The sequence below is a fragment of the Pongo pygmaeus genome, chromosome 11, assembly GCF_028885625.2.
Source record: "Pongo pygmaeus isolate AG05252 chromosome 11, NHGRI_mPonPyg2-v2.0_pri, whole genome shotgun sequence".
In the NCBI taxonomy this organism is placed as follows: Eukaryota; Metazoa; Chordata; class Mammalia; order Primates; family Hominidae; genus Pongo; species Pongo pygmaeus.
The window spans coordinates 141,976,916-141,996,011 of NC_072384.2; the positions used below are offsets into that span (position 1 = coordinate 141,976,916).

General features: G+C 40.5%; 1 protein-coding gene across 8 annotated transcripts in view; it reads right to left on the reverse strand.

The window, feature by feature from the left end:
• The window catches only part of HDLBP (high density lipoprotein binding protein), an 84,566-nt gene that overhangs the window by 46,489 nt on the left and 18,981 nt on the right, over positions 1-19,096 (reverse strand). For 4 of the 8 annotated variants that reach the window (XM_063648429.1, XM_063648427.1, XM_063648430.1 and 1 more), the window contains exon 2: positions 10,710-10,832. The exons of the other annotated variants lie outside the window; for them this stretch is intronic. The gene's annotated coding sequence lies outside the window, so the exon portion shown is untranslated. The remainder of the gene's footprint in view (positions 1-10,709; positions 10,833-19,096) is intronic. 8 annotated transcript variants of the gene reach the window in all.

The window sequence follows — 19,096 nt, forward strand, 5'->3', positions numbered from 1 at the left end:
AAACAATACATACCAGAGGATAATGGCTATATATAAATTATGATGAAAGAAACAACTGGCAATTTGGATTTAAGAATTCTTTTTCATTTAAGAATGAGAATAGACATATTCAAAGATAAAGCAACTACGACCAACAGATCCCTGCTGACAGACCTACTAAAGGACATATTTCAGCACGAAAATGCAAGCCAGAGAGACCAGACAGAAGGAATACTGAGAAACCAGCAACCTAGATAAAGTGAAACAAGTGGTGACCCTATACTAATATCAACAATAAAATTTGGAGGGAATTAAATTATAGATAAGTACGTAAGCAGAATATGCAAGTACAAAATGAAATAAAAGAATTAAAATGCTTAGGCAGCAATAATATATAAGGTGGAAGGGGGATATGAAGTTGCAAGGTTTCAAGATTCTTATTATTTGGGGAGAGGCTAGAGATACTAATTTTAGCCCTTGTTGAGAATGAATGTTAAAAATTTAAAGACAATCTAGGAAAAACAAGAGTTTTTAACATTCAAACTAAACTCTTATTCAAATGGAAGTTATTGGCAATGTTTTAGATCTTGGATTAGGTGGTAGGTTCAGCGGTATTCATTACTATGTACATTATTACTGGTTACATTATACTGTATTAATAATTGTTAAAGAAAAGAGAGAAAACAAGAAAAAATAGGAGGCAAGAAAAGTAAAAGAAGCAATGAAAAAGCAAGGTAAATAAAACACAAAACTGATGAGAGGAATGAATTCAAACCCATCAGTAATCTAAATACGTGTTAACAGACTAAACTGACCAACTCTAACAGCAGCTACAGGCCATTCAACGGTCCTAAACCATACAGACATATAGGCTGAAATAAAGAGATGGAAGAAGTACTCCGAGCAAATACTAACCATATGAAAGTTGGTTATATTATTTTCAGATAACACAGACTAGGATAAAAGTCATTATTAAGAACAGAGAAGGTCAAGAACTTAAAAATTCAGTAACTCTGATTACATGTATCTAATAACATAGCTGCAAAACATATAAAGTAAAAACTGAAGGTTACTAGGAAAAATTGATATATCCAAGGTTAAAGGGTGAGACTGACCCAACTCTCTTGGTAACACAGGTTATGGGACTGGAAAATGTATAGAGGATGCAAACACAATTAATAAATCTACTTTATTGAACATATGATTAAAAGTGACACCTTTTTAAAAAACCATAAAACCTGGCCAGGAGCTAAAAAAAAATTAAACAAATAGTAAAGAATTAAATCATAATAACATTCTCAGACCACCACTCAATTAGAACTCAACTTAAAAATTTAAAGACTATATAAGTTTTAAAACTTGCTTCTAAGTAACTCATGGAACAAGGAAGAAATCTGAAAACATTTAAAACTAAGCCATGAAGCAATTATATATCCCACCTTGTGGAATGAAACAAGAGTGTTGCTTAAAGACTTGTAACTTTAAGCCATCCTATTAGTGAAGAGGAAAAAAATAAAATAAGCTAATCATCCACTACTGAAACTAGAACAAAAAACACCAGAATAAACAAAAGAAAGGTAGAAGGAAATAAAGATAGGAAATTAATGAACTAAAAGACATACACCACAAAGGATAAACAAAACCTACATCCAAATTTTTTAAAAGACAAGTTCAATCTCTGGCAAAAATGATTCCTGAAAAAAGGAGAGTATAAATAGGCAATATTAAGAATTAAAAGGGGGTCAAAAACTACAGCTAAAATGGAGACTTTGAAAAATCATGTAAGAATTCTATTGAGAAGAGTAGTGTCAAAAACTCAGAAACAGATGAAATGGGCAAATTCTAGAAAAATGTTACCCAAACTGAGTTAGAAATATAGTTTCAATAACCAACCTTCCCCAGTCTTCAAAGAAACAAATATAAAAATGACAACAAGGCCGGGTGAGGTGGCTCACGCCTGTAATCCCAGCACTTTGGGAGGCCAAGGCGGGCGGATCACCTGAGGTTGGGAGTTTGAGACCAGCCTGACCAACATGATGAAACCCTATCTCTACTACAAATGCAAAATTAGTTGGGTGTGGTGGTGGCATGCCTGTAATCCCAGCTACTCAGGAGGCCGAGGCAGGAGAATCGCTTGCACCTGGGAGGTGGAGGTTGCAGTGGGCCGAGACCACGCCATTGCACTCCAGTCTGGGAAACAAGAGTGAAACTCCATCTCAAAAAAGCAAAAAACAACAACAAAATAATACAACAAAAAGGCGAGCCTCCAAATGCTTTTGTAAGGAAGCTTTGAGAGATTATCTCCCACACAAAGCTAGGGGGCTTGGACTCATCACAAAGGAGTAGGTGAATCTCACCTAGGTACTTAAAAGCCAAAGCCTGAAACAATCTTGCAAACTGATCCAGAAATAGAAAAACAAATATTATCACGATAAAGTTTAATCCAGTAATGTGGGGTGGTACAATATTAGAAAAACAGATTAAAGCTACTCGCCACATTAAAAGCATGAGGGGCAGAGATAATTTGATCATTTCAAAAGATTCAAATGGGCTGGGCACGGTGGCTCGTGCCTGTAATCCCAGCACTTTGGGAGGCCGAGGCAGGCGGATACCTGAGGTCAAGAGTTCGAGACCAGCCTGGCCAACATGGCAAAACTCTGTCTCTACTAAACAAACATTAGCCGGGCGTGGTGGCACATGCCTGTACTCCCAGCTACTTGGGAGGCTGAGGCAGGAGGATTGCTTGAACCCGGGAGGTGGAGGTTGCAGTGAAACAAGATGGTGCCACTGCACTCCAGCCTGGGCAACAGAGCAAGGCTCCATCTCAAAAAAAGATTCAAATGAAGAATCTCAACTAATTAACCCATTCCTAATAGCAACTAGGAATATAAGCCAGGGCAGTATGGCAAGAAAAAGAAAGTTACCAGAATTGAAAATGAACCAAAACTGCCAGTATTCACAGACAATATAACTGTGCTGGTAGAAAATCCAGGAGAATGTATGGACACACTATTAGAACTAATTAAAAAGTTCAGTAAGTTTTCTGGAAATAAAACCAATACACACAATCAATTATGTTTCCAAAACACTAGCAACAAACTATTAAAAATAAATCTAAGCCGGGTGTGGTGATGCATGCCTGTAGTCCCAGCTACTTGGGGGGCTGAGGCACGAGAATCGCTTGAACCCAGGAGGCAGATGCTGCAGTGGACCAAGATCACGCCACTGCACTGCAGCCTGAGCAACAGTGTGAGACTCTGCCCCCTCTCCGCCCCTCTAAAAAATTTTTAAAAATCTAGTAAGAAAAAAAATGTGATTTATAGAACGTATAAAAACCTTTGTCAAAATACAGAAATGACCTTAATAAATGGAGACAGGCCATGGTCATCTAAAGAAAGACTTAATCATGGATAGTAATTCTCCCCTAATTAGACTAGAAATTCAATGCAAATGTAACTTAAATCCCAAAAGGTATGTGTGTGTATGGAATTTTACAATCAGATTTTATACAATTTTTATTTATACAAGATTTCTACATGTAATTTTTATAATGTTGCATTGCAAACACTGAATTGTAAAAATTATTTATATACACCATTTTTAGAATATTTACATATACAATCATATTTACACAACAAAATTTATACAAAAGATCAAGGACCAAGAACAGCCAATATAACTCTGAAGAAAACAACGTGGAGGAGGGCTTGCTCTCTCCAGTGTCAGGTTGTGCAGCAACAGTAATTCAGACTGTGGTGCTAGTGCTGGGGACAGACACAGAGAACAAGGGAGCAGCAGAGAGGGCCCAACACGGACACCACAGACACTGACATTGCCTGCCTCAGATGTGGTTGTGTGGATCAGCAGGGAGATGGATGATGCAATCAATGGCTCTGGGAAAACTGGTTATCTACAGTAGGAGAGAAAAACTAGGTCCTTATTTGACACCATTTGCAAGGCCTATTAAGGCTTAAGATGCAAATACTCCATGAGCAAATGATCCCACTTCTAGAGATGTACTTCAGGAAAAAGCTCTCCCACCTGGGCAAAAGGAAATACGTACAAGAATGCTCATCTCACTGCACTGCTAGTAACAGTCAACAAATTTTTAAGAACCTAATTGTCAATGGATAACGTGGATAAACAGAGGTATACAATTTATGCAGCCTACTCCTCTCTTTGCTTTAACTGATCACCTGACAGGAACCCACTGCAGTGGAGCCATGCTGAAGGGGTTAGGAGGAGCAGCGGACCAGGGGTCATCTCCAAGACTGTGGGAGCAGAGATGTGGGGGACAGGCACCCACCACTTGCTCAGCAGCAGTGCAGTCTCATAGGAAGTTATTGGCACCATGGGATGGGAGCTAAGTTTAGCACAATTTGTACCCCCATACTGAGTGTGGCGGTCAAAGTCAGATCAAAGAAATGTTTCCATCCCATTTGATAGCTGAAAATTTAAAATTATATGTGGCTCATATTACATTTTTATTAGCACAAACTAGTTTTATAATTAAGCTTATTTATACTCAGTTTAATTTTATTTGTAGCATATTCTAATAAGGAACAACTTTTCTTTGGCTCACATGTATTTACTACTGATATATTACAGTATATATTATTACATTAAACGCCCAGCCCTAAAATAAAGTCTCACGAAAGTTCAGATGAGACAGAAACAAAGACCTTGCAGTCCAGGGTTTCCTGTAAATTTGCCTTGTTCTTTCTCCACTAACTAATTCTGTCAGTTTCACTACTTTTCAGGAAGTAACAGAAAAGGTAACTTAGTATATTCTCCAATGACACTGTTTTCTGGCTTATTTCTTTGATTCACGTATTTCTAGGTAAGGTGAAAATACGTAACTTGTGTTTTATCCGAGTCATTATAGGCACCTATAATGAGAACAAATTGTATAAAGAACACCAAACTTGTTGCCAGGATACCTGCTTTCAGAATCTTGCTCAGATATAATTTGGGTCACCTTGGCTAGCTGTTTAAGCTCTCAACTTTTACAATTCACATTTGTAAGTTTTGGGGCCTTTTCTGCAAGTTGTTAAAAAGATCAAGGAAAATGGTATCTAAAAGAACCTGCCCTTTAGTAGGTATCTCACTGTTTGGGAATGCTAACATTTAATTCCACTAAACCACTAAACTCACTACTTTCCACTAAATTAATACATTTAGTGGAGTATGCCACTACATTAATTTTACAAATACAGAAACAATCAGCACATATTTCTACAGCTGAGTAAAGAATATTTACTTAGAGCCTAATTAAAGAACATGTGTCAGATAAATACAATTTATTTTCTTAATAAGATGGGGGGCCAGGCGCGGTGGCTCACGCCTGTAATCCCAGCACTTAGGGAGGCCGAGGTGGGCGGATCACCTGAGGTCGAGAGTTCGAGATCAGCCTGACCAACATGGAGAAACCCCGCCTCTACTAAAATACAAAATTACTCGGGCTTGGGGGCGCATGCCTGTAATCCCAGCTACTCGGGAGGCTGAGATGGGAGAATCGCTTGAACCCGGGAGGCAGAGGTTGCAGTGAGCCGAGATCGCGCCATTGCACTCCAGCCTGTACAACAGGAGTGAAACGCCGTCTTAAAAAAACTAACTAACTAACTAAATAAATAAATAAGCCAGGCATGGTGGCACATGCCTGTAATCCCAGCTACTCAGGAGGCTGAGCTGGGAGAATTGCTTGGGCCTGGGAGGTGGGGGTTGCAATGAGTTGAGATCGTGACACTGCACTCCAGCCTGGTTGACCAAGTGAGACCCTGTCTCAAAAAAATAAAAAAGAGGATAGGACAAATGTTAGGTCCAAAAGAATAAATTAATGGATTTTTATAGAAATAGACTACTCTTTTGAGCTGTGCTGGCCAACATGTACTGGCCACATGTCACTACAGCCTTCATACATGGCTAGTTTAAAATGATATGTGCTGTAAGTCTAAAATATACATCAGATTTTGAAGATTTAGTACAAAAAATACAATGTAAAATATTATTAGTTTTAGGATGGATTACATGTAAAATGATAGTATCTTACATTGGGTGAAACAATATTATTAAAATTAACTTCACTTGTTTATTTTTATATTTTTAAGGCAGATGTTGGAAAATTTTAAATTATATGTGGCTCATATTGGACAGCAGTGCTACAGTGTCTGTATTTTCAAACCAAAGCTAAACTATAAACTGACAAGTGAGTTTTTCTCATTAGTAAACTTTATATAACAATCTTAAGGAAAAAATATTTTATTACAAATCTTTTGTGTTTAATGAATAAATTTACATTAGAGGAAAAAGTACAAAATGCGTCGTCTTCTCAATCATGAAAGCATCTCCTCTACCACAAACACAAACGTGGCACACATGGCAGGCTCAAACATTTCTGGGGAAAAGAGGAGCATGTTATATGTTTACAATATTTCCTGAAGGACTCTTTAATAACCCATTTTTAAAAAATGGGCAAAAGATACAAGCAGGCCTTTCATGGAAATGCAGGAAACATTTATTCAATTCGTATTTTAAAATGCAAGTGAAAAGTAGAATAAGATTCTACATTTCACCTGTTTGGCAAAAATAAAATCTGAAGACTCAAAAGTGTGGGAAAACAGGTGTGGCTGGAGGAATAATTGGTGTGATTTCTTTGGAGAGCGTACATATTTGATTATGTACTGAGATTTAAAACATCAATATTCTTTGATCTAACACTTCCTACTTCTAAGAATTTCTCACACATGTGCCCAAAGATAGAGGCACACTTCAGCTTACAGTGCTTCTCTTACTTGGGTTTTTTAGACATTCTGTTTATTATAGGCTGAAGGTTTTGGCAACTCTGCAGGTCTTTCCGTGCCTCTTTTCCAACAGCACATTTTGGTAATTCTAGCAATATTTCAAACTTTTTCATTGTCATTGTATCTGTTATGGTGATCTGTAATCCTTGATGTTACTACTGTAATTGTTTTGGAGTGCCACGAACCACGCTTATACAAGGCAGAGAACTTAATCAATCAATGTTGTATGTGTTCTGACTGCTCCAACTGGCCACTCCCATCTCTCTTCCTCTCGTCACGCCTCCCGATCCCTAGACACAATATTGAAGGGAAACCAATTAATAACCCAACAATTGCTTCTAAGTGTTCAAGTGAAAGGAAGAGTTGCACGTCTCTCATATTAAACCAAAAGCTAGAAATGATTAAGAAGGCATGTGAAGAAGAGTTGTTAAAAGCTGAGACACACCAAAAGCTAGGCCTCTTGCACCAAATAGCCAAGCTGTGGATGCAAAGAAAAAAGGCTGAAGGAAAAGTGCCACTCCAGTGAACACACAAATGGTAAGAAAGCGAAACAGCCTTATTGCTGATATGGAGAAAGTTTGAGTGGTCTGGCTAGAAGATTAAACCAGTCTCAAAATTCCCTTAAACCAAAGCCTAATCTAGAGCAAGGCCCTAACTCTCTTTAATTCCATGAAGGCTGAGAGAGGTGAGGAAGCTGCAGGAAAAAATGTCTCAAGCTAGCAGAGGTTGGTTCTTGAAGTTTAAGACCTCTCTAACATAAAAGTGCAAGGTGAAGCAGCAAGTGCTGATGTAGAAGCTGCAGTGAGTTATGAAGATTTAGCTAAGGTCACTGATGAAAGTAGCTGCACTAAACAGATTTTCAGTGTAAACGAGACAGCCTTATAGTGCAAGAAGATGCCATCTAAGGACTTTGATAGCTAGATGGCTTTTTTTTTTTTTTTCTTGAGACAGAGTCTCGCTCTGTGGCCCAGGCTAGAGTGCAGTGGCATGATCTCGGCTCACTGTAACCTCCGCCTCCCAGGTTCACACCATTCTCCCGCCTCAGCCTCCCAAGTAGCTGGGACTACAGGTGCCCGCCACCACGCCAGGCTAATTTTTTGTATTTTTAGTAGAGACGGGGTTTCACAGTGTTAGCCAGGATGGTCTCGATCTCCTGACCTCGTGATCCACCCACCTCAGCCTCCCAAAGTGCTGGGATTACAGGCGTGAGCTACTGCGCCCAGCCAATAGCTAGATCGCTTCTAAGAGAAGCCTTCAAAGCTTCAAAAGGCGGCTGACTCTCATTAGGGGCTAGTGCAGCCAGTGACTTTATGTTAACGCCAATGCTCATTTACCATTCTGAAAATCCTAGGGGTCTGAAGAATTACACTAAATATACTCTGCCTGTGCTGTACAAATGAAAAAAAGCCTGGATGACAGCACATCTGTTTAAAACGATTTACTGAATATTTTAAGCTCACCGTTAAGATCTACTGTCCAGAAAAAAAAAAAAAAAAAGATTCCTTTCAAAACATTACTGCTGATTGGCAAAGCATCTGGTCACCCAAGAGCTCTGATGGAGATGTATAAGGAGATGAATGTTGTTTTCATGCCTGCTAACAGCCATTCTGCAGCCCATGGATCAAGAAGTAATTTCAACTTTCAAGTCATAATATTTAAGAAATTATTTTTAAGGCTATAGCTGCGATAGATAGTTATTCCTCTGATGGATTTGGGCAAAGTCCATTGAAAACCTCCTGTAAAGGATTCACCATTCCAGATGCCATGACTTTGAGGGGTTCAAGACTTCAGTGGAGAAAGCAACTGCAAATGTGGTAGAAACAGCGAGAGAACTAGAATTAGAAGTGGAGCCTAAAGATGGGACTGAATTGCTGCAATCTCATGATAAAACGTGAACAGATGAGGAGCTGCTTCTTATGGATGAGCAGAGAAAGTGGTTTCCTAAGATAGAATCTACTCAGGAAGTAGATGCTGAATGAAGATGTTGTGAACATTGTTGAAATGACAACAAAGGATTTAGAATATTACATAAACTTAGCTGATAAAGCAATGGCAGTGTTTGAGAGGATTGATTCCAATTCTGAAAGTAGTTCTATTGTGGGAAAATGCAATCAAACAACATCACGTGCTACAGAGAAATCTTCTGTGGAAGAGTCAATCAATGCAGTAAACTTCATTGTTGTCTGATTTTGCAAAATTGCCAGTCACCCCAACATGTAGCAACCTCCGCTCTGATCAGTCAGCAGCCATCAACATCAAAGCGAGACCTTCCAGCAGCAAAAAGATTAAGACTTGCTGAAGGCTCAATGATCATGAGCATTTTTTAACCAATATTTTATTATTTTTTGAGATGGAGTCTCACTCAGTTGCCCAGGCTGGAGTGCAGTGGCACAGTCTCGATCTTGGCTTACTGCAACCTCCGCCTCCCGGATTCAAGTGACTCTCCCACCTCAGCCTCCCAAGTAGCTGGGATTACAGGTGTGCTCCACCACACCCAGCTAATTTTTGTATTTTTAGTAGAGGTGGGGTTTCACCATGTTGGCCAGGCTGGTCTCGAACTCCTGACCTCAGGTGATCCACCCACCTTGGCCTCCCAACGTGCTGGATTACAGGCCTGAGCCACTGCGCCCAGCCTTAACCATTATTTTAAATTAAAGTATATACATTGTTTTTCTAAACATGTTACAGCTTTTATATGCACTGGGAAATGTAAAACTCATGTGACCTGCTTTATTGGGATGTTAGGCTTTCTTGTGGTGGTATCACAAACCTGCAGTGTCTCTGCAGTGTGCCTGATGTGCACTGTAGCATTTTTGTAGAGTCAGAAGATTAAACATTTGCATTGGTTCAGTCCGGCACTGGGTAAACAAAGGGCGGCAGAACACAAAGCACTATCACTGACCTCCATAAACGACCTGATGAATGACCAAGTCTCCACCCCCACAGTAAACTATTAATTGATGCCACGAGCAGAGTGCCTTCTAGTGTTCCCTGAACACCGATCCCCACCAGTGATGATGTGTGCTTAGTAAGACTCAGTTTCACTTGCTCTGAAACCCGTTTATGCCAGTTTCACTAGTTAATATAACCACATTTAGAAATAATTCAAAATAATGAAAAGGGTGAAAAGAAATGTATCTATGGATATTAAATTTACCACACTGAATTTCAAGAAAAACAAGTTGCCTTAAAAAAATTATGGCTGGACATGGTGACTCATGCCTATAATCCTAGCATTTTGGGAGGCCAAGGCAGAAGGATCACTTGAGGCCAAAAGTTTGAGACCAGACTGGGCAACAAAGTGAGACCTCATTTTTTTAAAAAATAAAAAATAAAAACAATTAGCCTGTGCCTATAATCCTAGTTACTCAGGAGACTGAGGCAGAAGGATCATTTGAACACAATTTGAAGCTGCAGTGAGTTACAATCGTGCCACAGCACTCCAGCCTGGGAAAAAGAGCAAGACCTGTTTGTTTAAAAGAAAAAGTCAATTGGGGGAAAACCTTTAAAATCTCAGAGAATCTACACTGATTATGAGTTTCTTAAATTTTTGTTCCACTTAAAAGAAATGAATGCTGAAAATCCTAGATGACGTATTATCAATTTCATTTACATAAGAAGAGAGTATGTGGCCAGGCATGGTGGCTCATGCCTGTAATCCCAGCACTTTGGGAGGTTGAGGTGGGTAGATCGCTTGAGCCCAGGAGTTCAAGACGAACATAGGCAACATAGTCTGAAAGGAAAATAAATCTTGGGGCCCCCAAATCACTAAGTTAAAAGGGAAAGTCTAGCTGGGAACTGCTTAGGGTCAACGTGCCTCCCATTCTCTTCAAAGTCTCCCCTCTGCTCACTGAGATAAATGCGTATCTGACTGCCTCCTTTGGAGAGGCTTATCAGAAACTCAAAAGAATGCAACCATTTGTCTCTTACCTGCCTGTGACCTGGAAGTCCCCTCCCCACTTGGAGTCTTCCTGCCTTTGCTTGGAGTTGTCCCGCCTCTCCAGACTGAACCAATGATCATGCTGCATATGCCAACTGATGTCTCGCGTCTCCCTACAATGTATAAAGCCAAACTGTGCTCTGACTTCCTTGGGCACATGTGGTCAAGACCTCCTGAGGCTGGGTCACGGGTGCGCATCCTCAACCTTGGCAAAGTAAGCTTTCTAAATTAACTGAGACTTGTCAGATTTCCTGGGTTCACAATGGCGAAACCCTGTCTCTACCAAAAAATAAAAAATGAAAATAAAAATAAAAATTAGCCAGGCATGGTAGTATGCACCTGTAGTGCCAGTTACTCAGTGTGGAAGCTGAGGTGGGAGGATCACCTGAGCCCCAGAGGTTGAGGTTGCAGTGAGCCATGATGGCACCACTGCACTCCAGCCTGGACAACACAGCAAGACCCTGTTTCCAAAAAAAAAAAAATATATGAATCCAACCAGTCCCATTTCAAATAGGAGGTCTTCACCCTGTATCAAATGACTGGTGATTAAATAAACCTCTGTGCCTCAAAACAGGTCAGTTAAGAGGGCTTTAACCATACACCCAGTGTCAGTGAACAAGAAGAGGCAGTTTTTTGTTGTTGCTGTAGTTGTTTTGAGACAGAGTCTCACTCTATTGCCCAGGCTGGAGTGCAGTGGCATGATCTCGGCTCACTGAAACCTCTGCCTCCTAGGTTCAAGCGATTCTCTTGCCTCAGCCTCCCGAGTAGCTGGGACTACAGGCGTGCACCACCACACCCGGCTAATTTTTGTATTTTTAGTAGAGACAGGGTTTCACATTGTTGGCCAGGCTGGTCTCAAACTCCTGACACCGTGATCCGCCTGCCTGTCTCCCAAAGTGCTGGAATTACAGGCATAAGCCACCGCACCCGGCCTATTTCTTTCTTTCTTTCTTTTTTTTTTTTTTTCTGAGACAGGGTCTTACTCTGTTGCCCACGCTGGAGTGCAGCGGCACAATCTCGGCTCACTGCAACCTCTGCCTCCCAGGTTCAAGTGATTCTCCCACCTCAGCCTCCCAAGTAGCTGGGCTACAGGTGTGCGCCACTATGCCTGGCTAATTTTGTATTTTTTTTTTTTGTAGAGACAGGATTTTACATTGGCCAGGTTGGTGTTGAACTCCTGGCCTCAGTGATCTGCCTGCCTTGGCCTCCCAAAGTGCTGGGATTACAGATGTGAGCCACTGCGCCTGGCCTGCAGCTACATTGATATGTAACCAGTCGTGTTAAAGAGATATACATGTTTGTACGTGCATAAGACCTCTCTAGAAGGAAACTCAAGTCACTAAGAATAGCAAAAGGACAGGAAGTCCAGAGCCCAGTCCTCAACAAGCATCAACATGAACAGCTGGGTAAAAGATGGACCTGAAAAGACAATTCTGCTGTGAAGTTGTAGAATGTGAAGACGGGAGGGAAGAACACGAAAAATGGCACATATTCATACACCACATACCCACAAAGTGTGTTTTAATAGGAAACCACGGATGGACATATGCTAAGTGTTTGTCAGAGTTATCAGCAAAAGGGGAAAGCTCTGTATTATATGAGGCTCTTTACTTTTCAACAAAAATACCTCCACCTGGAGAGGGAAAAAAGGACACTTAAGTATCACCAGGTACTACAAATCAGTGAAAAACAGTCACAAAATTTATTTTCTCTGCTGTGTTATTCTCATTACAATTGCCACGTTATCTGCAAGAAGTCTGAATTAAAATTTTTTTGTTAATTTCCTTTTGAGGAAGTGGTGATGACTTTACATGAACCAATTCAAGCCCTTGGAAACTGAGAAAAAAATACATAAGAGCTGTCTTTACCATGTGGAGAGCATTTAAAGGGGGACTGATTCTGTCCAGTTGCCTGCACAACCAAGAACAACTAAGAACAATTCTGAAGACACATTTCATCTCAACATGAAGAAAAGGATCACTAAGAGTGAGCATGCTTTCCTGAATTAGCACCTAGGAAAAAAAATGGGCAGAGCTTATTCCCACTGTGAAGTGTACTCTCCACTGGGTGATCATTTAACTTACATGACTCCTTAGGGTCTCCTCCATCTTAAGTTTCTTTGACTCACTAAAGAAACAAACCACTGCTTCTAGGTGGAAACGCATCCGTATGACCCATGGGTTTACTGATGTCTATAACTGCCATGGTAACACTAGTCTGCCACCCTGAGCCGCTGAAAGGTGTTTCATGGCAGCTCCTGCACACACATACTCCTCACCAGGGCTTGGAGCCCACTTCAGGCCCCCACCCCAAATGTATCTAACAATGTCATATCGGCGGCCTAAGCATCAGAGAATTATTTAACTTTAAAACACAATAATTTGACAATATATTCCAAATGGGATATATCCTAATAATGTTAGTATCGTTACTGTAAGAATATATTGTATGAAAAATATGTGCCATGAAAATGGCACTTATTCATACACTACATACCTCCAAAAGTGTGTTTTAACAGGAAACTCTGGACAGACACATGCTAAATGTTTCTGAGAGTTATCTGCAGGAGGGGGAAGCTCTGTTTTATATGAGGCTCTTTACTTTTCAAAGATACCTCCATCTAGAAAGGGAATAAAAGATGCTTAAGCATCATCAGCTACTACAGATCAGTGAAAAGCAGAGTCACAAAATTTAGAATAGGTAAGCAAGTTAATATCATTAAGAACCAAGATTTTAGCATAAGAAAATGATACACATTGAACTGACTGATGTCTAAACACCATCTCATGGCAAGAGACTGGGGTTCCTTAGAAACATGACTGACTCTAGGTCTAAGCAGACACGGACGAGGTACAACACCCTCCTGCGACAGGCAGGCAGGGAGCAGTCACAAACCAAGGGGTCACCCAAAGATGACACAAGCCAACTTGGGTAGAACAACAGAAGCACCAAAATATGGCTTCCACGGGTTGAAGCACAATCACATCCACAGGTTTATAATACTAGGGGGAAACGCTACAAAAATGAACTTCAACTTTGGAAGCTGTTAGTTCCATTGCATCCTAAACACTGATAAAGGAAAGAAATCATTCATTTATTCTTTCTCCCCAGCAGGAACCACATTTCAGAACCTCCAAAACTGATACAGGAAATCTTCTTTAAATAAGAATAGAATTAGAAAAATCTTCACTTTGTAATTGTCAGCTGTAGGCTGAACAATGGCCTCCAAAGATATTCAAGTACTAATTTCTGGATTTGGATATGTTACAGATGAATTAAGAATCTTGAGACGGGAGATCATTTTGGATTATATGGGTGGGACCTAACCACAATCACAAGTGTCCTTTAGATCATGTGCTCTAATGATGGAGGAAGGGGCCATAGCCAAAAAATGGCTGCCACGAGCTGGAAAAGGCCAGGAAGCAGATACTCTCCAGAGCTGCCTGATGGCACCCAGATACTCAAGACTCTAGACCAGTGAGACTGATTTCAGCCACAGTGTTGTAATTTGGTACAGCAGCAACAGGAAACTAATACACCAACTAAATAACAGGTACAAGCAAAAAGCAAATGGCCGTTAAGCCCAGTAGAGAACTGGTTGATAAAGAACTCTGTAATTCAACCTACTGACACTGCACCCGACATCATGTAACCTGGCTGCTCAATGTGCAACACAGAGCACAGTCTGTGGAATATCCTTGAAACCACCCCCCGAAACAACAAACAGCCTGAAACCAATTAAGCATCCTGACCTAGCTACAGGAAGCATGAGGATTAGAAAAACACATTAGATAGTGCCACAACACAGTCAACCAAATCCCAAACCTGGGACATTCCACAGCACGAACAACCCTATTGCCTTCATAAATAAATGGCATTAAAAACAAAAACTAAAAAAGGGAAAAGAAGCTGCAAGTTATAGATTTTCAAAGAGCTAAGATGCTTAAACCAAATGCAATGTGGAGACTTTCTTTGGATTTCAATTCAAGAAAACAAAGTGTAAAAGGGCTTTTTATGACATTTGGAGAAAACCAAACACAGAATAAATATTAGGTAATATTAATGGAGCATGGTTGGTTAGCTATGATAAAGGTATTGTGGTTATGTTTTTTAAAGCCCACATTTCCTAAAAAATACATGCTAAAGTATTTAGAGGTGACTAAAAGTCCGAGATTTGCTTTAAAATACTCAAATGAAAAATACAAAATATTGGGAGTGGGAAGGACTATAGTAAAATACTGACAACTGTGAAAGCTGGGTAACAGGCATATGATTCTCTTCTATTATTTTTTATTTTGTGGTATATTTCTAAGTTTTCCCAACAAGGTTTAAAAAAGGAAAAGAAACCTGGGCAATATAGTGAGACTGCCTGTACAAAAATAAAAGTAGAAAACAAAAAATTAGCCAGGTGTGGTGGTGTACACCTGTGGCTCCAGCTATTAGGGAGGCTGAGGCAGGAAGATCACTTGAGTGCGGGGAGGTTGGGGCTGCAGTGAGCTGTGCCACTGCACTCGGCCTGGGCAACAAAGCGAGACCCTGTTTCAGAAAAGAAAAGAAAAGAAAAGAAAAAGAGCAAGGAGTACCACTTATCAACGTCCACAGAGCACTGCTAAAGCTACACTCAGAGGGTGAACCAAACTTGTAAACTTTATTAATGAAGATGAACGAACTAAGCATTCAAGTCAAGATGTAAAGTGAAAACCAAAGTAGAAGGAATAAAAGAATTGATGAAATGTAAGACCAGGTGCAATGTCTCAAACCTGTAATCTCAGCACTTTGGGATCACTTAAGCCCAGGAGTTTGAGACCAGTTTGGACAACAAAGCAAGACCCCATCTCCACAAAAAAATAAAAAATAAAATAAAATAAGAAAAGCCATGCATGATGGCACACACCTGTAGTCCCAGCTACTGAGAGGCTGAGGCAGGAGGACCCCTTGAGCCCAGGAGTTTAAGGTTACAGTGAGTGAGTTATAATCACGCTACTGTACTCCCAGCCTGGGTGGCACGTGCCTGTAGTCCCAGCTACTTGGAAGGCTGGGGCAGGAAGATCACCTGAGCCCAGGAGGTTGAGCCTGCAGTGAGCCGTGATTGCACCACTGAACTCCAGCCTGGGTGACAGAGCGAGACTCTGCCTCAAAAAAAATTAAAACAAAACAGGCCAAGTGCAGTGACTCACACCTGTAATCCCAGCACTTTGGGAGGCTGAGGCAGGCAGATCGCTTGAGTCCAGGAGTTTAAGACCAGCCTGGGCAGCATAGCAAAACCTCATCTCTACCAAAAATACAGAAAATTAGCCTGGCATGGTGGCACGTGCCTGTAGTCCCCAGCTACTTGGGAGGCTGCGGCAGGAAGATCGCCTGAGCCCAGGAGGTTGAGCCTGCAGTGAGCCGTGATTGCACCACTGCAATCCAGCCTCAGTGACAGTGTGAGACCCTGCCTCAAAAAAAACAAAAACAGAAACACAGCTATTTGGTCAATCAAAACCAAAATCAGTTTCTTTGAAAAAAGCAACTGAAGAGCAATTAACCCTCTCTAGTCTAACAAAAGAAAAGAACACACACCCGAGATTACAATGATACAATATTATATTTGCCTGGTTTTGAAATAAGAAGTGTTATAAATGGCAGTAATTGTATCTTCTGGTAACTCCCAAGGAAATAAGAGCTTCTTTGTCTCACCGGTGCCACGAATTATTTTTGTATCTCATTGGCATTAATTGGGTTCTGATCTCATTAGGGACCAATAACTATAATCAGGGGGCCAAGGGCACATGTTATGTCTAGTAGCCATAGCCAACCAGGTCCACCCATGCAGCTGAGCCATTCTATCTAAAACACATGCTTATACGTGGTAGAAAGAGTTGTTCCCCAAAGGAAAACCAGCATTGTTTTGTCTTCCCAAAACAATGAGTAGAAGTCGTCGTTATAGACTATTTTACAAACATGTAAATTTCTATATTATTTTATTATTTATTTATTTGAGACAGAGTCTCGCTCTGCTGCCCAGGCTGCAGTACAGTGGTGCAAGATAGCTCACTGTAGCCTTGAACTCCTGGGCTCAAGCGATCCTTTCCACCTCAGACTCCTAAGGCGCTGCTACTACAGGTGCGTACCACCATGCCCAGCTAATTTTTTCTCCAAGAGACAGGTCCTGCTATATTGCCCAAGCTAGAAAACATGTAAAATTTTAAACAAAACACCAGCCTAATGAATTGATCACTAAATTTAGAGAACAAGACATCATGACTAAGAATGGTCTGTTCTAGGGATACAGTTTTAAAATTAGAAAATATATACTTATAGCTAAAAGGAGGACAAATAGGCCAGACACAGTGGCTCACACCTGTAATCCCAGCACTTTGGGAGGCCGAGACAGGTGGATCACCTGAGGTCAGGAGTTCAAGACCAGCCTGGCCAACATGGTGAAACCCCATCTCTACTAAAAACACTAAAAATTAGCCAGGCATGGTGGTGGCTGCCTGTGATCCCAGCTACTTGGGAGGCTGAGGCAGGAGAATCGCTTGAACCCGGGAGGCAGAGGCTGCAGTGAGCCAAGATTGCACCACTGCACTCCAGCCTGGGTGACAGAGCGAAACTCTGTCTCAAAGAAAAAAAGGACAAATAAACATATACGTGGCTGACCGACGACCATTTCAAAAATGCCCAAAAAACTGATGAAATTCAGCATGTATTATTTATTTTCTATGGAGTTTAACATCAACAAATGGCTATATGAACAATATTTTCCCAAAGTAACACATATTTACTAAAAAGCTAATATTATAGTATTAAAATAAGTAACAGAATGGCCAAGATGTTACTATTGTCAAAGACTGTCCAACAGGCCATCTAAAGAGACAGAATTAAGCAAGGAGACAAATACCACTGTCTGCAGATGACCTGTTTAGAAAATCTCTCTGTTATAACGAAGCTCTAGTAATAGTGAAGGCAAGCTTGGCAAGTTGGCAAAACAAAAATTGTACACGCACACATATACACGAGAAGCCTGAATCATGGAGATGATGCCAAGACTTAGCCAGGAGATCCATCACAAAAGATGTCTGTTCTATTCCAAGTTCATCTACACCCCAATCAAACTCCAAATAACATCTGTGATAGGCTGAAAAATGGCCACCCAAAGATAGGGAGTCCCGATCCCTGAAATTTGTTTTACTTTACTTGGAAAAGGGGTCTTTTCAGATGAGATTAAGGGAAAGATACCAAGATGAGGAGATGATCCTGGATTATCTGGGTGGGTTCTAAATGCCACCCATGACAGATGAGAAAGCCACGTGAAGAGGGAGGCAGGGGTGGGAACCATGCAGCTGCAAGCCCAGGACTGTGGGGCAGGAGCTGGAAGACAGAAGAAGCAAAGAACGATCTCTCTCCTATCCCCCAGGGGGAGTGTGGCCCTGCCAGATTTCAGATTTCCAGTCTCCAAAACTGTGAGAGAATATATTCCGGTTGTAAGCCACCAAATGTGTGGTAATTTGTTACGGCAGCCCTGGGAAAGTAACACAACATCCCAGTAGGATTTTTTTTTTTAACTCTAACAAGGATTCTCCTAAAAATTCACCTAAAAATAAAACCAGGCTAGGATATTTTGCAAAAAAAAAAAAAAAAAAAAAAGGTGGGATTCAACTAAAATTAGCAAAGCATACTACAAAGCAATGGTAATTAGCACTTGGTGTTACTGGCTAAGAAAGAGGCACTTGCTGCATGAAACAGACTCACGTGTACCTGTGAATTTATTATTTGATACAAGTGCCATTTCAAATCAGCAAGGAATTGAGCCAATTTGTTATCCATTTTGAAAACATATAAAGTTTGATCCCTACCTCACAACATACTCTAAAATAAATTTCAGCTGGATTGGAGATCTGGATGTAAACAATCAAACCTTGAAGAGCTGAAGATTAAGGAGGAAAACCTGTGATTTGGGGGTGCAAAAAGCCTCCAACAACATATACTGTAAAAACCACTGAGGAAGATATTGATTTATTTAACCCTATTAGAGCATAAGAATTTTATAGAACACTAACGTAGAAGTCAAGATACAAATGGAGTTTTTCAGTGTCTGGAAAACATCTGAATAGGTTAGGACATATGAACACACAAATCATAGAAAATTAATATAAAATTGCCCACAAACACACGAACAGATGTTCATCTTCATGCAGCCTTTATGAGATCAGCAAAGATGAACAAAAGTGATCATTCAGTGTTTATCATGGTAAGGGGGAAAAAAGACGACTCAACTATTGAGGAAGTATAAAATTAGAAGGCAATTTAGAAACACATAACGAAAAATAGAAACATACAATCTAATTCAGCAATCACACTTCAAAAATGCTACTCTCCAGAAGTGCCTGCAAAA